Source organism: Procambarus clarkii, chromosome 31 (genome assembly GCF_040958095.1).
Source record: "Procambarus clarkii isolate CNS0578487 chromosome 31, FALCON_Pclarkii_2.0, whole genome shotgun sequence".
Taxonomy (NCBI): domain Eukaryota; kingdom Metazoa; phylum Arthropoda; class Malacostraca; order Decapoda; family Cambaridae; genus Procambarus; species Procambarus clarkii.
Window position 1 is genome coordinate 36,720,683 of NC_091180.1, and position 19,900 is coordinate 36,740,582.

Consider the following 19,900-nt stretch of genomic DNA (forward strand, 5'->3'; position numbering starts at 1 on the left):
TACACCACTACTACCACACCACAACTTGTACACCACTACTACCACACCACAACTTGTACACCACTACTACCACACCAAAACCAGTACACCACTACTACCACACTACTACTGCCACACCACTACTAGTACAACACTTCTACCAAACCACAACTAGTACACCACAACTAGTCCACCACTACTACCACACCACAACTAGGACACCACTTCTACCACACCACAACTAGTACACCACTACTATCACACCACAACTAGTACACCACTTCTACCACACCACCACTAGTACACTACTACTACCACACCACAACTAGTACACCACTTCTAACACACCACAACTAGTACACCACAAGTAGTACACCACTACTACCACACCACAACTAGGAAACCACTTCTACCACACCACAACTAGTACACCACTACTAACACATCACAACTAGTACACCACTTCTACCACACCACAACTAGTACACCACTACTACCACATTACAACTAGTACACCACTTCTTCCACACCACAACTAGTACAACACTACTACCACACCACTACTAGCACACCACTTCGACTACTTCACAACTATTACACCATAACTAGTACACCACTACTATCACACCACAACTAGTGCACCACATCTACCACAAAACAACTAGCACACCACAACTATTAAACAACTACTACCACACCACAACTAGTACAACACTTCAACCACACTACAACTAGTACACCACTACTAACACACCACAACTAGTACATAATTACTACCACACCACAACTGGTACACCACTACTACCACACTACTACTACCACACCACAACTAGTACACATCTACTACCACACCACAACTAGTACACCACTACTACCACACAACAACTAGTACATTACTACCAGTACACCACAACTAGTACACCACTACTACCACACAACAACTAGTACATTACTACCAGTACACCACAACTAGTACACCACTACTACCACATCACAAATAGTACACTACTACTACTACACCACTACTAGTACACCACTACTACCACACCACCACTAGTACACCACTACTACCACACCACCACTAGTACACCACTACTACCACACCACAACTAGGACACCACTACTACAACACCACAACTAGTACACCACTACTAGTACACAACTACTAGTACACAACTACTACCACACCACCACTAGTACACCACTACTACCACACCACAACTTGTTCACCTCAACTACAACACCAGCACAAGTACACCACTACTACCACACCGCTACTAGTACACCACTTCTACCACACCACAACTAGTACACCACAAATAGTACACCAATACTACCACATCACAAATAGTACACTACTACTACTACACCACTACTACCACACCACCACTAGTTCACCACTACTACCACACCACCACTAGTACACCACTATTACCACACCACAACTAGGACACCACTACTACAACACCACAACTAGTACACCACTACTAGTACACCACTACTAGTACACAAATACTACCACACCACCACTAGTACACCACTACTACCACACCACAACTTTTACACCACTACTACAACACCAGCACAAGTACACCACTACTACCACACCACTACTAGGACACCACTTCTACCACACCACAACTAGATCACCATTACTACCACACAACTACTAACACACAACTTTTACCACACTACAACTAGTACACTACAACTTGTACACCAATACTATCACACCACAACTAGTACACCAATACTAGCACACCACAACTAGTACACCACTTCTACCACACCACAACTAGTACACTACTACTACCACACCACTATTAGTACACCACTTCTACCACACCACAACTACTACACTACAACTAGTACACCACACCTACCACACCACAACTAGTATACCACTTCTACCACACCACAACTAGTACACTAATACTATCACAACACAACTTGTACACCACTGCTACCACACCACCACTAGTACACCACTACTACCACACCACCACTAGTACACCACTACTACCACACCACAACTAGTACACCTCTAATACCACACCACTACTAGTACACCACTTCTACCACACCACAACTAGTACACCACTACTACCACTCCAAATCTAGTATACCACTTCTACCACACTACAACTAGTACACCACTTCTATCCCACCACAACTAGTACACCACAACTAGTACACCACTACTACCACACCACAACTAGTACACAACTTCTACCACACCATAACTAGTACACCACTACTACCACACAACTACTAGCACACCACTTCTACCACACCATAACTAGTACACCACAACTAGTTCACCACTTCTACCACACCACAACTAGTACACCACATCTTCCACACCATAACTAGTACACCACAACTAGTACACCACTGCTAGTACACTACTACTAGTATACCACTACTACCACACCACTACTTGAACACCACTACTACCACACCACAACTATTACACCACTACTACCACACCACAACTAGTACACCACAACTAGTTCATCACTTCTACCACACCACAACTAGTACACCACATCTACCACACCATAACTAGTACACCACTATTATCACACCAAAACTAGTACACCACTACTATCACACTACAACTAGTACACCACTGCTAGTACACCACTACTAGTTCACCACTACTACCACACCACAACTAGTACACCACTACTACCACACCAGAACTAGTACACCACAACTAGTACACCATTACTACCACACCACAACTAGTACACCTCTTCTACCCCACCACAACTAGTACACCACTACTACCACACCACTATTAGTACACAACTTCTACCACACCACAACTAGTACACAACTTCTACCACACCACAACTAGTACACAACAACTAGTACACCACTACTACCACACCACAACTAGTACACCAATTCTACCATACCCTTACTAGTACACCACTTCTAACACACCACAACTAGTACACCACAACTAGTACACCACAACTACCACACCACAACTAGGACACCACTTCTACCTCACCTCAACTAGTACACCACTACTACCACACAACAACTAGCACACCACTTCTACCACACGACAACTAGTACACCACAACTAGTACATCACTACTACCACACCACAACTACTACACCAACACTATCACACCACAACTAGTACACCACTACTACCACACCACAACTAGTACACCACAACTACCACACCACAACTAGTACACCACTACTACCACACCACAACTAGTACACCACTTCTACCACACCACAACTAGTACACCACTACTACCACACCACAACTAGTACACCACTTCTAACACACCACAACTAGTACACCACAAGTAGTACACCACTACCACCACACCACAACTAGGAAACCACTTCTACCACACCACAACTAGTACACCAATACTACCACACCACTACTAGCACACCACTTCTACTATTTCACAACTATTACACCACAACTAGTACACCACTACTATCACAGCACAACTAGTGCACCACATCTACCACTCAACAACTAGCACACCACAACTAGTAAACCACTACTATCACACCACAACTAGTACACCACTGCTAGTACACCACTTCTACCACACCCCAACTAGTACATCACTACTAGTACACCACTACTACCACACCACCACTAGTACACCACTACTACCACACCAAAACCAGTACACCACTACTACCACACTACTACTACCTCACCACAACTAGTACACCACTACTACCACACCACAACTTGTACACCACTACTACCACACCACAACTTGTACACCACTACTACCACACCAAAACCAGTACACCACTACTACCACACTACTACTGCCACACCACTACTAGTACAACACTTCTACCAAACCACAACTAGTACACCACAACTAGTCCACCACTACTACCACACCACAACTAGGACACCACTTCTACCACACCACAACTAGTACACCACTACTATCACACCACAACTAGTACACCACTTCTACCACACCACCACTAGTACACTACTACTACCACACCACAACTAGTACACCACTTCTAACACACCACAACTAGTACACCACAAGTAGTACACCACTACTACCACACCACAACTAGGAAACCACTTCTACCACACCACAACTAGTACACCAATACTACCACACTACTACTAGCACACCACTTCTACTACTTCACAACTATTACACCACAACTAGTACACCACTACTATCACAGCACAACTAGTGCACTACATCTACCGCTCAACAACGAGCACACCACAACTAGTAAACCACTACTATCACACCACAACTAGTACACCACTGCTAGTACACCACTTCTACCACACCCCAACTAGTACATCACTACTAGTACACCACTACTACCACACCACCACTAGTACACCACTACTACCACACCAAAACCAGTACACCACTACTACCACACTACTACTACCACACCACAACTAGTACACCACTACTACCACACCACAACTTGTACACCACTACTACCACACCACAACTTGTACACCACTACTACCACACCAAAACCAGTACACCACTACTACCACACTACTACTGCCACACCACTACTAGTACAACACTTCTACCACACCACAACTAGTACACCACAACTAGTCCACCACTACTACCACACCACAACTAGGACACCACTTCTACCACACCACAACTAGTACACCACTACTATCACACCACAACTAGTACACCACTTCTACCACACCACCACTAGTACACTACTACTACCACACCACAACTAGTACACCAATACTATCACACCACAACTACTACACCACTACTAGTACACCACTTCTACCACACCACAACTAGTACACTACAACTAGTACACCACTACTACCACACCACATCTAGTACACCAATACTATCATTCCACTACTAGTACACCAGTACTACCACACCACAACTAGTTCACCACTTCAACCACACTACAACTAGTACACCACTACTACCACACCACAACTAGTACACCACTTCTACCACACCACAACTATTACACTACTACTACCACACCACTACTACCAGCAAACCAATTCTACCACATCACAACTAGTACACCACAACTAGTACACTACTGCTATCACACCACAACTAGTACATCACTACTACCACACCACAACCAGTACACCACTTCTACCACACCACAACTAGTACACCACTACTACCACACCACAACTAGTACACCAATTCTGCCATACCACAACTAGTACACCACTTCTAACACACCACAACTAGTACACCACAACTAGTACACCACTACTACCACAACACAACTAGGACACCACTTCTACCACACCTCAACTCGTTTACTACTACTACCACACAACTACTAGAACACCACTTCTACCACACGTCAACGAGTACACCACTACTACCACACCACATCTAGTGCACCACTTCTACCACACCACAATTAGTACACCACTACTACCACACCACTATTAGTACACCACTACTAATGTACACCTTCTACAACTAGTACACCACAACCAGTACACCACTACTACCACATCACAACTAGTACACATCACAACTAGTACACCACTACTAATGTACACCTTCTACAACTAGTACACCACAACCAGTACACCACTACTACCACATCACAACTAGTACACATCACAACTAGTACACCACTACTAATGTACACCTTCTACAACTAGTACACCACAACTTGTACACCACTACTACCACATCACAACTAGTTCACCAACACTATCACACAACAACTAGTACACCACTACTACCACACCACAACTAGTACACCACTTCTACCACACCATAACTAGTAAACCACTACAACCACATTACAACTAGTACACCACTTCTACCACACCACAACTAGTACACCACTACTACCACACCACTACTAGCACACCACTTCTAACACACCACAACTAGTACACCACTACTACCACACCACCACTAGTACACTACTACTACCACACCACAACTAGTACACCAATACTATCACACCACAACTACTACACCACTACTAGTACACCACTTCTACCACACCACAACTAGTACACCACAACTAGTACACCACTACTACCACACAACAACTAGTACACCAATACTATCATTCCACAACAAGTACACCACTACTACCACACCACAACTTGTTCACCACTTCTACCACACCACAACTAGTACACCACTACTACCACACCACAACTAGTGCACCACTTCTACCACACCACATTTAGTACACCACTACTACCACACCACTGTTAGTACACCACTTCTACCACATCACAACTACTACACCACAATTAATACACCACAACTACCACACCACAACTAGTTCACCACCTCTACCACACTTCAACTAGTACACCACAACTGGTACACAACTACTGCCACACCACAACTAGTACACCACTTCAACCATACCACAACTATTACACCACTACTACCTCACCACTACTAGCAATTCACTTCTACCACTTCAATACTAGTACACCACAACTAGTACACTACTACTATCACACCACAACTAGTACACAACTGCTACCACTCCACAACTAGTACACCACTTTTACCACACCACAACTAGTACACCACTTTTACCACACCACAACTAGTACACCACTACTACCACACAACAACTAGGACACCACTTCTATCACACCTCAACTAATACACCACTACTACCACACAACTACTAGCACACCACTTCTACCACACCTCAACGAGTACACCACTACTACCACACCACAACTAGTGCACCACTTCCACCACACCATAATTAGTACACCACTACTACCACACCACTATTAGTACACCACTACTAATGTACATCTTCTACAACTAGTACACCACAACTAGTACACCACTACTACCACATCACAACTAGTACAAATCACAACTAGTACACCTTCTACAACTAGTACACCACTACTACCACATCACAACTAGTACACATCACAACTAGTACACCACTACTAATGCACACCTTCTACAAATAGTACACCACATCTAGTACACCACTACTACCACATCACATGTAGTACACCAACACTATCACACCACAACTAGTACATCACTACTACCACACCACAACTAGTACACCACTTCTACCACACCACAACTAGTACACCACTACTACCACATTACAACTAGTACACCACTTCTTCCACACTACAACTAGTACAACACTACTACCACACCACTACTAGCACACCACTTCTACTACTTCACAACTATTACACCATAACTAGTACACCACTACTATCACACCACAACTAGTGCACCACATCTACCACACAACAACTAGCACACCACAACTATTAAACAACTACTACCACACCACAACTAGTACAACACTTCTACCACACTACAACTAGTAGACCACTACTAACACACCACAACTAGTACATCATTACTACCACACCACAACTGGTACACCACTACTACCACACTACTACTACCACACCACAACTAGTACACAACTACTACCACACCACAACTAGTACACCGCTACTACCACACCACAGCTAGTACATGACGACTTTTACACCACAACTAGTACACCAATACTACCACACCACAACTTGTTCACCACTACTACAACACCAGCACAAGTACACCACTACTACCACACCACTACTAGTACACCACTTCTACCACACCACAACTAGTACACCACTACTACCACATCACAAATAGTTCACTACTACTACTACACCACTACTAATACACCACTACTACCACACCACCACTAGTTCACCACTACTACCACACCACCACTAGTACACCACTACTACCACACCACAACTAGGACACCACTACTACAACACCACAACTAGTACACCACTACTAGTACACCACTACTAGTACACAACTACTACCACACCACCACTAGTACACCACTACTACCACACCACAACTTTTACACCACTACTACAACACCAGCACAAGTACATCACTACTACCACACCACTACTAGGACACCACTTCTACCACACCACAACTAGATCACCATTACTACCACACAACTACTAACACACAACTTTTACCACACTACAACTAGTACACTACAACTTGTACACCAATACTATCACACCACAACTAGTACACCACTACTACCACACCAAAACTAGTACACCACTTCTACAACACCACAAATAGTACACCAATACTAGCACACCACAACTAGTACACCACTTCTACCACACCACAACTACTACACTACTACTACCACACCACTATTAGTAAACCACTTCTACCACACCACAACTACTACACTACAACTAGTACACCACACCTACCACACCACAACTAGTATACCACTTCTACCACACCACAACTAGTACACTAATACTATCACAACGCAACTTGTACACCACTACTACCACACCACCACTAGTACACCACTACTACCACACCACCACTAGTACACCACTACTACCACACCACAACTAGTACACCTCTAATACCACACCACAACTAGTACACCACTTCTTCCACTCCACAACTAGTACACCACAACTAGTACACCACTACTACCACTCCAAAACTAGTATACCACTTCTACCACACTACAACTAGTACACCACTTCTATCCCACCACAACTAGTACACCACAACTAGTACACCACAACTAGTACACCACTACTACCACACCACAACTAGTACACAACTTCTACCACACCATAACTAGTACACCACTACTACCACACAACTACTAGCACACCACTTCTACCACACCATAACTAGTACACCACAACTAGTTCACCACTTCTACCACACCACAACTAGTACACCACATCTACCACACCATAACTAGTACACCACAACTAGTACACCACTGCTAGTACACTACTACTAGTATACCACTACTACCACACCACTACTTGAACACCACTACTACCACACCACAACTATTACACCACTACTACCACACCACAACTAGTACACCACAACTAGTTCATCACTTCTACCACACCACAACTAGTACACCACATCTACCACACTATAACTAGTACACCACTATTATCACACCACAACTAGTACACCACTACTATCACACAACAACTAGTACACCACTGCTAGTACACCACTACTAGTACACCACTACTACCACACCACAACTAGTACACCACTACTACCACACCAGAACTAGTACACCACAACTAGTACACCTCTTCTACCCCACCACAACTAGTACACCACTACTACCACACCACTATTAGTACACAACATCTACCACACCACAACTAGTACACAACTTCTACCACACCACAACTAGTACACAACAACTAGTACACCACTACTACCACACCACAACTAGTACACCAATTCTACCATACCCTTACTAGTACACCACTTCTAACACACAACAACTAGTACACCACAACTAGTACACCACAACTACCACACCACAACTAGGACACCACTTCTACTACACCTCAACTAGTACACCACTACTACCACACAACAACTAGCACACCACTTCTACCACACGACAACTAGTACACCACAACTAGTACATCACTACTACCACACCACAACTACTACACCAACACTATCACACCACAACTAGTACACCACTACTACCACACCACAACTAGTACACCACTACTACCACACCACAACTAGTACACCACTTCTAACACACCACAACTCGTACACCACAAGTAGTACACCACTACTACCGCACCACAACTAGTACACCACTTCTACCACACCACAACTAGTACACCACTACTACCACACCACAACTAGTACACCACTTCTAACACACCACAACTTGTACACCACAAGTAGTACACCACTACTACCACACCACAACTAGGAAACCACTTCTACCACACCACAACTAGTACACCAATACTACCACACCACTACTATCACAGCACAACTAGTGCACCACATCTACCACTCAACAACTAGCACACCACAACTAGTAAACCACTACTATCACACCACAAATAGCACACCACTGCTAGTACACCACTTCTACCACACCCCAACTAGTACATCACTACTAGTACACCACTACTACCACACCACCACTAGTACACCACTACAACCACACCAAAACCAGTACACCACTACTACCACACTACTACTACCACACCACAACTAGTACACCACTACTACCACACCACAACTTTTACACCACTACTACCACACCACAACTTGTACACCACTACTACCACACCAAAACCAGTACACTACTACTACCACACTACTACTGCCACACCACTACTAGTTCAACACTTCTACCACACCACAACGAGTACACCACAACTAGTCCACCACTACTACCACACCACAACTAGGACACCACTTCTACCACATTACAACTAGTACACCAACACTATCACACCACAACTAGTACACCACTTCTACCACACCACCACTAGTACACTACTACTACCACACCACAACTAGTACACCAATACTATCACACCACAACTACTACACCACTACTAGTACACCACTTCTACCACACCACAACTAGTACACTACAACTAGTACACCACTACTACCACACCACATCTAGTACACCAATACTATCATTCCACTACTAGTACACCAGTACTACCACACCACAACTAGTTCACCACTTCTACCACACTACAACTAGTACACCACTACTACCACACCACAACTAGTACACCACTTCTACCACACCACAACTATTACACCACTACTACCACACCACTACTACCAGCAAACCAATTCTACCACATCACAACTAGTACACCACAACTAGTACACTACTGCTATCACACCACAACTAGTACATCACTATTACCACACCACATCCAGTACACCACTTCTACCACACCACAACTAGTTCACCACTACTACCACACTACAACTAGTACACCAATTCTACCATACCACAACTAGTACACCACTTCTAACACACCACAACTAGTACACCACAACTAGTACACCACTACTACCACAACACAACTAGGACACCACTTCTACCACACCTCAACTCGTTTACTACTACTACCACACAACTACTAGAACACCACTTCTACCACACGTCAACGAGTACACCACTACTACCACGCCACATCTAGTGCACCACTTCTACCACACCACAATTAGTACACCACTACTACCACACCACTATTAGTACACCACTACTATTGTACACCTTCTACAACTAGTACACCACAACCAGTACACCACTACTACCACATCACAACTAGTACACCACTACTAATGTACACCTTCTACAACTAGTACACCACAACCAGTACACCACTACTACCACATCACAACTAGTACACATCACAACTAGTACACCACTACTAATGTACACCTTCTACAACTAGTACACCACAACTAGTACACCACTACTACCACATCACAACTAGTTCACCAACACTATCACACCACAACTAGTACACCACTACTACCACACCACAACTAGTACACCACTTCTACCACACCATAACTAGTAAACCACTACAACCACATTACATCTAGTACACCACTTCTACCACACCACAACTAGTTCAACACTACTACCACACCACTACTAGCACACCACTTCTACTACTTCACAACTATTACACCACAACTAGTTAACCACTACTATCACACCACTACTAGTACACCACTGCTTGTACACCACTTCCTTCATACCACAACTAGTACACCACTACTAGTACACCACTACCACACCACCACTAGTTCACCACTACTACCACACCAAAACCAGTACACCACTACTACCACACTACTACTACCACACCACAACTAGTACACCATTACTACCACACCACAACTTGTACACCATTACTACCACACCACTACTACCACACCACAACTTGTACACCACTACTACCACACCACAACTAGTACACCACAACTAGTGCACCACTACTACCACACCACTACTAGTACACCACTACTAGTACACCACTTCTACCACACCACAACTAGTACACCACTACTAGTACACCACAACTCCCACACCACCACTAGTACACTACTACTACCACACCACAACTAGTACACCAATACTATCACACCACAACTAGTACACCACTACTTGTACACCACTTCTACCACACCACAACTAGTACACCACAACTAGTACACCACTACTACCACACCACAATTAGTACACCAATACTATCATTCCACAACTAGTACACCACTACTACCAAACTACAACTAGTACACCACTTCTACCACACCACAACTAGGACACGACTTCTACCACACCACAACTAGTACACCACTACTACCACACAACTACTAACACACCACTTTTACCACACTACAACTAGTACACTACAAGTAGTACACCAATACTATCACACCACAACTAGTACACCACTACTACCACAACACAACTAGTACACCACTTCTACAACACCACAACTAGTACACTACTACTATCACACCACTATTAGTACACCACTTCTACCACACAACAACTACTACACAACAACTAGTACACCACAACTACCGCACCACAACTAGTACACCACTTCTACCACACCACAACTAGTACACCAATACTTCCAAACTACAAATAGTACACCACTTCTACCCACCACAATTAGTGCAACACAAGTAGTTCACCACTACTACCACACCAAAACTAGTACAACACTTCTACCACACCACAACTAGTACACCACTACTAATACACTTCAACTAGTACACCACTACTACCACACCACAACTGGCACACCACTACTACCACAATACTACTACCACACCACAACTAGTACACCACTACTACTACACCACAACTAGTACACCGCTACTACCACACCACAGCTAGTTCATGACGACTTTTACACCACAACTTGAACACCATTACTACCACACCACAACTAGTACATTACTACTAGTACACCACAACTAGTATACCACTACTACCACATCACAAATAGTACACTACTACTACCACACCACTACTAGTACACCACTAATACCACGCCACAACTAGGACACAACTACTCCCACACCACCATTAGAACACCACTACTACCACACCACCACTAGTACACCACTACTAAAACACCACAACTAGTACACCACTACTACCACACCACAACTAGTACACCACTACTAGTACACCACTACTAGTACACCACTACTACAACACCACCACTAGTACACCACTACTACCACACCAAAACCAGTACACCACTACTACCACAATACTACTACCACACCACAAATAGTACACCACTACTACCACATCACTACTACCACACCACAACATGTACACCACTACTACAACACCAGCACAAGTACAGCACTGCTACCACACCACTACTAGTGCACCACTTCTACCACACCACAACTAGTACACCACAACTAGTCCACGACTATTACCACACCACAACTAGTACACCACTACTAGTACAACACTTCTACTACACGACAATCAGTACACCACTACTACCAAACCACAACTAGTACACCACTACTACCACACCACTACTAGCACACCACTTCTACCACACCAGAACTAGTTCACCACTTCTACAACACCACAACTAGTACACCACATCTATTACACCACAACTACCACACCACAACTATCACACCGCAACTACTACACCGCTACTAGTACACCACTTCTACCACACCACAACTAGTACATCAATACTAACATTCCTCAACTAGTACACCACTACTACCACACCACAACTAGTTCACCCCTTCTACCACACTACATCTAGTATACAACTACTACCACACCACAACTAGTACACCACTTCTACCACACCACAACTATTACACCACTACTACCACACCACTACTAGCAAACCAATTCTACCACATCACAACTAGTGCACCACAACTAGTACACTACTACTATCACACCACAACTAGTACATCACTACTACCACACCACATCCAGTACACCACTTCTACGACACCACAACTAGTACACCACGACTACCACACCACAACTAGTACACCAATTCTATCATTCCACAACTAGTACACCACTTCTAACACTCCATAACTAGTACACCACAACTAGTACACCACTACTACCACACCACAACTAGGACACCACTTTTACCACACCTCAACTAGTACATCACTACTACCACACAACTACTAGTACACCACTTCTACCACACCTCAAAGAGTACACCACTACTACCACACCACAACTAGTGCACCACTTCTACCACACCACAATTAGTACACCACTACTACCACACCACTATTAGTACACCACTACTAATGTACACCTTCTACAACTAGTACACCACTACTACCACATCACAACTAGTACACATCACAACTAGTACACCTTCTACAACTAGTACACCACAACTAGTACACCACTACTACAACACCACAACTAGTACACCACTTCTACCACACCACAACTAGTACACCACTACTACCACATTACAACTATTACACCACTTCTACCACACCACAACTAGTACACCACTACTACCACACCACTACTAGCACACCACTTCTACTACTTCACAACTATTACACCACAATTTGTACACCACTACTATCACACCACAGCTAGTGCACCACATCTACCACACAACAACTAGCACACCACAACTAGTAAACCACTGCTACCACACCACAACTAGTACAACACTTCTACCACACCACAACTAGTACACCACTACTAACACACCACAACTAGTACACCACTACTACCACACCACAACTGGTATGCCACTACTAACACACTACTACTACCACACCACAACTAGTCCACAACTACTACCACACCACAACTAGTACACCGCAACTACCACACCACAGCTAGAACATGATGACTTTTACACCTCAACTAGAACACCACTACTACCACACCACAACTAGTACACCACAACTAATAAACCAAAACTTGTACACCACTACTACCACACCACAACTAGTACACCACAACTAATAAACCACAACTAGTACACCACTACTACCACACCACAACAAGTACATTACTACTTGTACACCACAACTAGTACACCACTACTACCACATCACAAATAGTACACTACTACTACTACCACACCACTACTAGTACACCACTACTATCACGCCACCACTAGTACACCACTACTACCACACCACTACTACCACACCACAACTAGTACACCACTACGATCACACCACAACTAGTACACAACTACTTTCACACAACAACTAGTACACCACTGGTAGTACACCACTACTAGTACACTACTACTACCACACCACTATTAGTACACCACTACTGCCACACCACAACAAGTACACCACTACCACCACACCACAACTAGTACGCCACTACTACCACACCACTACTAACACACAACAACTAGTACACTACTACTACCACACAACAACCAGTATACCACTACTAACACACCAGCACTAGTACACTACTACTACCTCACCACCTCTAGTACAGCACAACTAGTACAACACTGATACCACACCACCACTAGTACACCACTACTACCACACCAGAACTAGTACACCACTACTATCACACCACTACTACCACACCATTACTAGGACACCACTACTACCACACTAAAACTAGTACACCACTACTACCACACCACAATTAGTACACCACTACTACCACACAACAACTTGTACACTTCTACTACCACAGCACCACTAGTACACTACTACTACCACACCACCACTAGTACACCACTACTACCACACCACAACTAATACACCACTACTATCACACCAACATTAGAACACCACTACTACCACACCACTATTAGTACACCACTACTACCACACCACAACTAGTGCACCACTGCTACCACACCTCAACTAGTACACCACAACTAGTACACCTATACCATCACACCACAGCTAGTATACCACTTTACCACACCACAACTAGAACATCACTACTACCACACTACAACTAGTACAACACTACTAGTACACCACAACTAGTACACCACTACTACCACACCACAACTAGTACACCACTACTACCACACCACAACTAGTACAACACTAATACCACACCACCACTAGTACACCACTTCTACCACACCACAACTAGTACACCACTACTACCACAACACTTCTAGCAAACCACTTCTACCACTTCACAACTAGTACACTACTACTATCACACCACAACTAGTACACCAATACTATCACACCACTAATAGTACACCACTACTATCACACCACAACCAGTACATCACAACTACTACACCACTACTACCACACCACAACTAGTACACAAATACTACCAAACTACAAATAGTACACCATTTCTACCCACCACAATTAGTGCAACACAAGTAGTTCACCACTACTACCACAACAAAACTAGTACAACACTACTACCACACCACAACTGGCACACCACTACTACCACAATACTACTACCACACCACAACTAGTACACCACTACTACTACACCACAACTAGTACATCGCTACTACCACACCACAGCTAGTTCATGACGACTTTTACACCACAACTAGTACACCATTACTACCACACCACAACTAGTACACTACAACTAATAAACCACAACTAGTACACCACTACTACCACACCACAACTAGTTCATTACTACTAGTACACCACAACTAGTATACCACTACTACCACATCACAAATAGTACACTACTACTACCACACCACTACTAGTACACCACTAATACCACGCCACAACTAGGACACCACTACAACCACACCACCATTAGAACACCACTACTACCACACCACCACTAGTACACCACTACTAAAACACCACAACTAGTACACCACTACTACCACACCACAACTAGTACACCACTACTAGTACACCACTACTAGTACACCACTACTACAACACCACCACTAGTACACCACTACTACCACACCAAAACCAGTACACCACTACTACCACAATACTACTACCACACCACAAATAGTACATCACTACTACCACATCACTACTACCACACCACAACTTGTACACCACTAGTACAACACCAGCACAAGTACAGCACTGCTACCACACCACTACTAGTGCACCACTTCTACCACACCACAACTAGTACACCACAACTAGTCCACGACTATTACCACACCACAACTATTACCACACCACAACTAGTACACCACTACTAGTACAACACTTCTACCACACGACAACCAGTACACCACTACTACCAAACCACAACTAGTACACCACTACTACCACACCACTACTAGCATACCACTTCTACCACACCAGAACTAGTTCACCACTTCTACCACACCACAACTAGTACACCACATCTATTACACCACAACTACTACACCACAACTAGTACACCAATACTATCACATCACAACTACTACACCGCTACTAGTACACCACTTCTACCACACCACAACTAGTACATCAATACTAACATTCCTCAACTAGTACACCACTACTACCACACCACAACTAGTTCACCCCTTCTACCACACTACAACTAGTACACAATTACTACCACACCACAACTAGTACACCACTTCTACCACACCACAACTATTACACCACTACTACCACACCACTACTAGCAAACCAATTCTACCACATCACAACTAGTGCACCACAACTAGTACACTACTACTATCACACCACAACTAGTACATCACTACTACCACACCACATCCAGTACACCACTTCTACGACACCACAACTATTACACCACGACTACCACACCTCAACTAGTACACCACTTCTACCAATCTACAACTAGTACACCACTTCTAACACACCACAACTAGTACACCACAACTAGTACACCACTACTACCACACCACAGCTAGGACACCACTTTTACCACACCTCAACTAGTACATCACTACTACCACACAACTACTAGTACACCACTTCTACCACACCTCAACGAGTACACCACTACTACCACACCACAACTAGTGCACCACTTCTACCACACCACAATTAGTACACCACTACTACCACACCACTATTAGTACACATCACAACTAGTACACCTTCTACAACTAGTACACCACAACTTGTACACCACTACTACAACACCACAACTAGCACACCACTTCTACCACACCACAACTAGTACACCACTACTACCACATTACAATTATTACACCACTTCTACAACACCACAACTAGTACACCACTACTACCACACCACTACTAGCACACCACTTCTACTACTACACAACTATTACACCACAACTAGTACACCACTACTATCACACCACAGCTAGTGCACCACATCTACCACACAACAACTAGCACACCACAACTAGTAAACCACTACTACCACACCACAACTATTACAACACTTCAACCACACCACAACTAGTACACCACTACTAACACACCACAACTAGTACACCACTACTACCACACCACAACTGGTACGCCACTACTACCACACTACTACTACCACACCACAACTAGTCCACAACTACTACCACACCACAACTAGTACACCGCTACTACCACACCACAGCTAGAACATGATGACTTTTACACCTCAACTAGAACACCACTACTACCACACCACAACTAGTACACCACAACTAATAAACCAAAACTTGTACACCACTACTACCACACCACAACTAGTACACCACAACTAATTAACCACAACTAGTACACCACTACTACCACATCACAAATAGTACACTACTACTACTACCACACCACTACTAGTACACCACTTCTACCACGCCACCACTAGTACACCACTACTACCACACCACTACTACCACACCACAACTAGTACACCACTACTATCACACCACAACTAGTACACCACTACTTTCACACAACAACTAGTACACCACTGGTAGTACACCACTACTAGTATACCACTACTACCACACCACTACTAGTACACCACTACTACCACACCACTACTAGTACACCACTACTGCCACACCATAACTAGTACACCACTACCACCACACCACAACTAGTACGCCACTACTACCACACCACTACTAACACACCACAACTAGTACACCACTACTACCACACAACAACCAGTATACCACTACTAACACACCAGCACTAGTACACTACTACTACCTCACCACCTCTAGTGCAGCACAACTAGTACAACACTGATACCACACCACCACTAGTACACCACTACTACCACACCAGAACTAGTACACCACTACTATCACACCACTACTACCACACCATTACTAGGACACCACTACTACCACACTAAAACTAGTACACCACTACTAACACACCACAATTAGTACACCACTACTACCACACAACAACTTGTACACTTCTACTACCACAGCACCACTAGTACACCACTACTACCACACTACAACTAATACACCACTACTATCACACCAACATTAGAACACCACTACTACCACACCACTATTAGTACACCACTACTACCACACCACAACTAGTGCACCACTGCTACCACTCCACAACTAGTACACCACTACTAATACACTACAATTAGTACACCACTACTACCACACCACAACTGGCACACCACTACTACCACAATACTACTACCACACCACAAATAGTACATCACTACTACCACATCACTACTACCACACCACAACTTGTACACCACTAGTACAACACCAGCACAAGTACAGCACTGCTACCACACCACTACTAGTGCACCACTTCTACCACACCACAACTAGTACACCACAACTAGTTCACGACTATTACCACACCACAACTAGTACACCACTACTAGTACAACACTTCTACCACACGACAACCAGTACACCACTACTACCAAACCACAACTAGTACACCACTACAACCACACCACTACTAGCATACCACTTCTACCACACCAGAACTAGTTCACCACTTCTACCACACCACAACTAGTACACCACATCTATTACACCACAACTACTACACCACAACTAGTACACCAATACTATCACACCACAACTACTACACCGCTACTAGTACACCACTTCTATCACACCACAACTGGT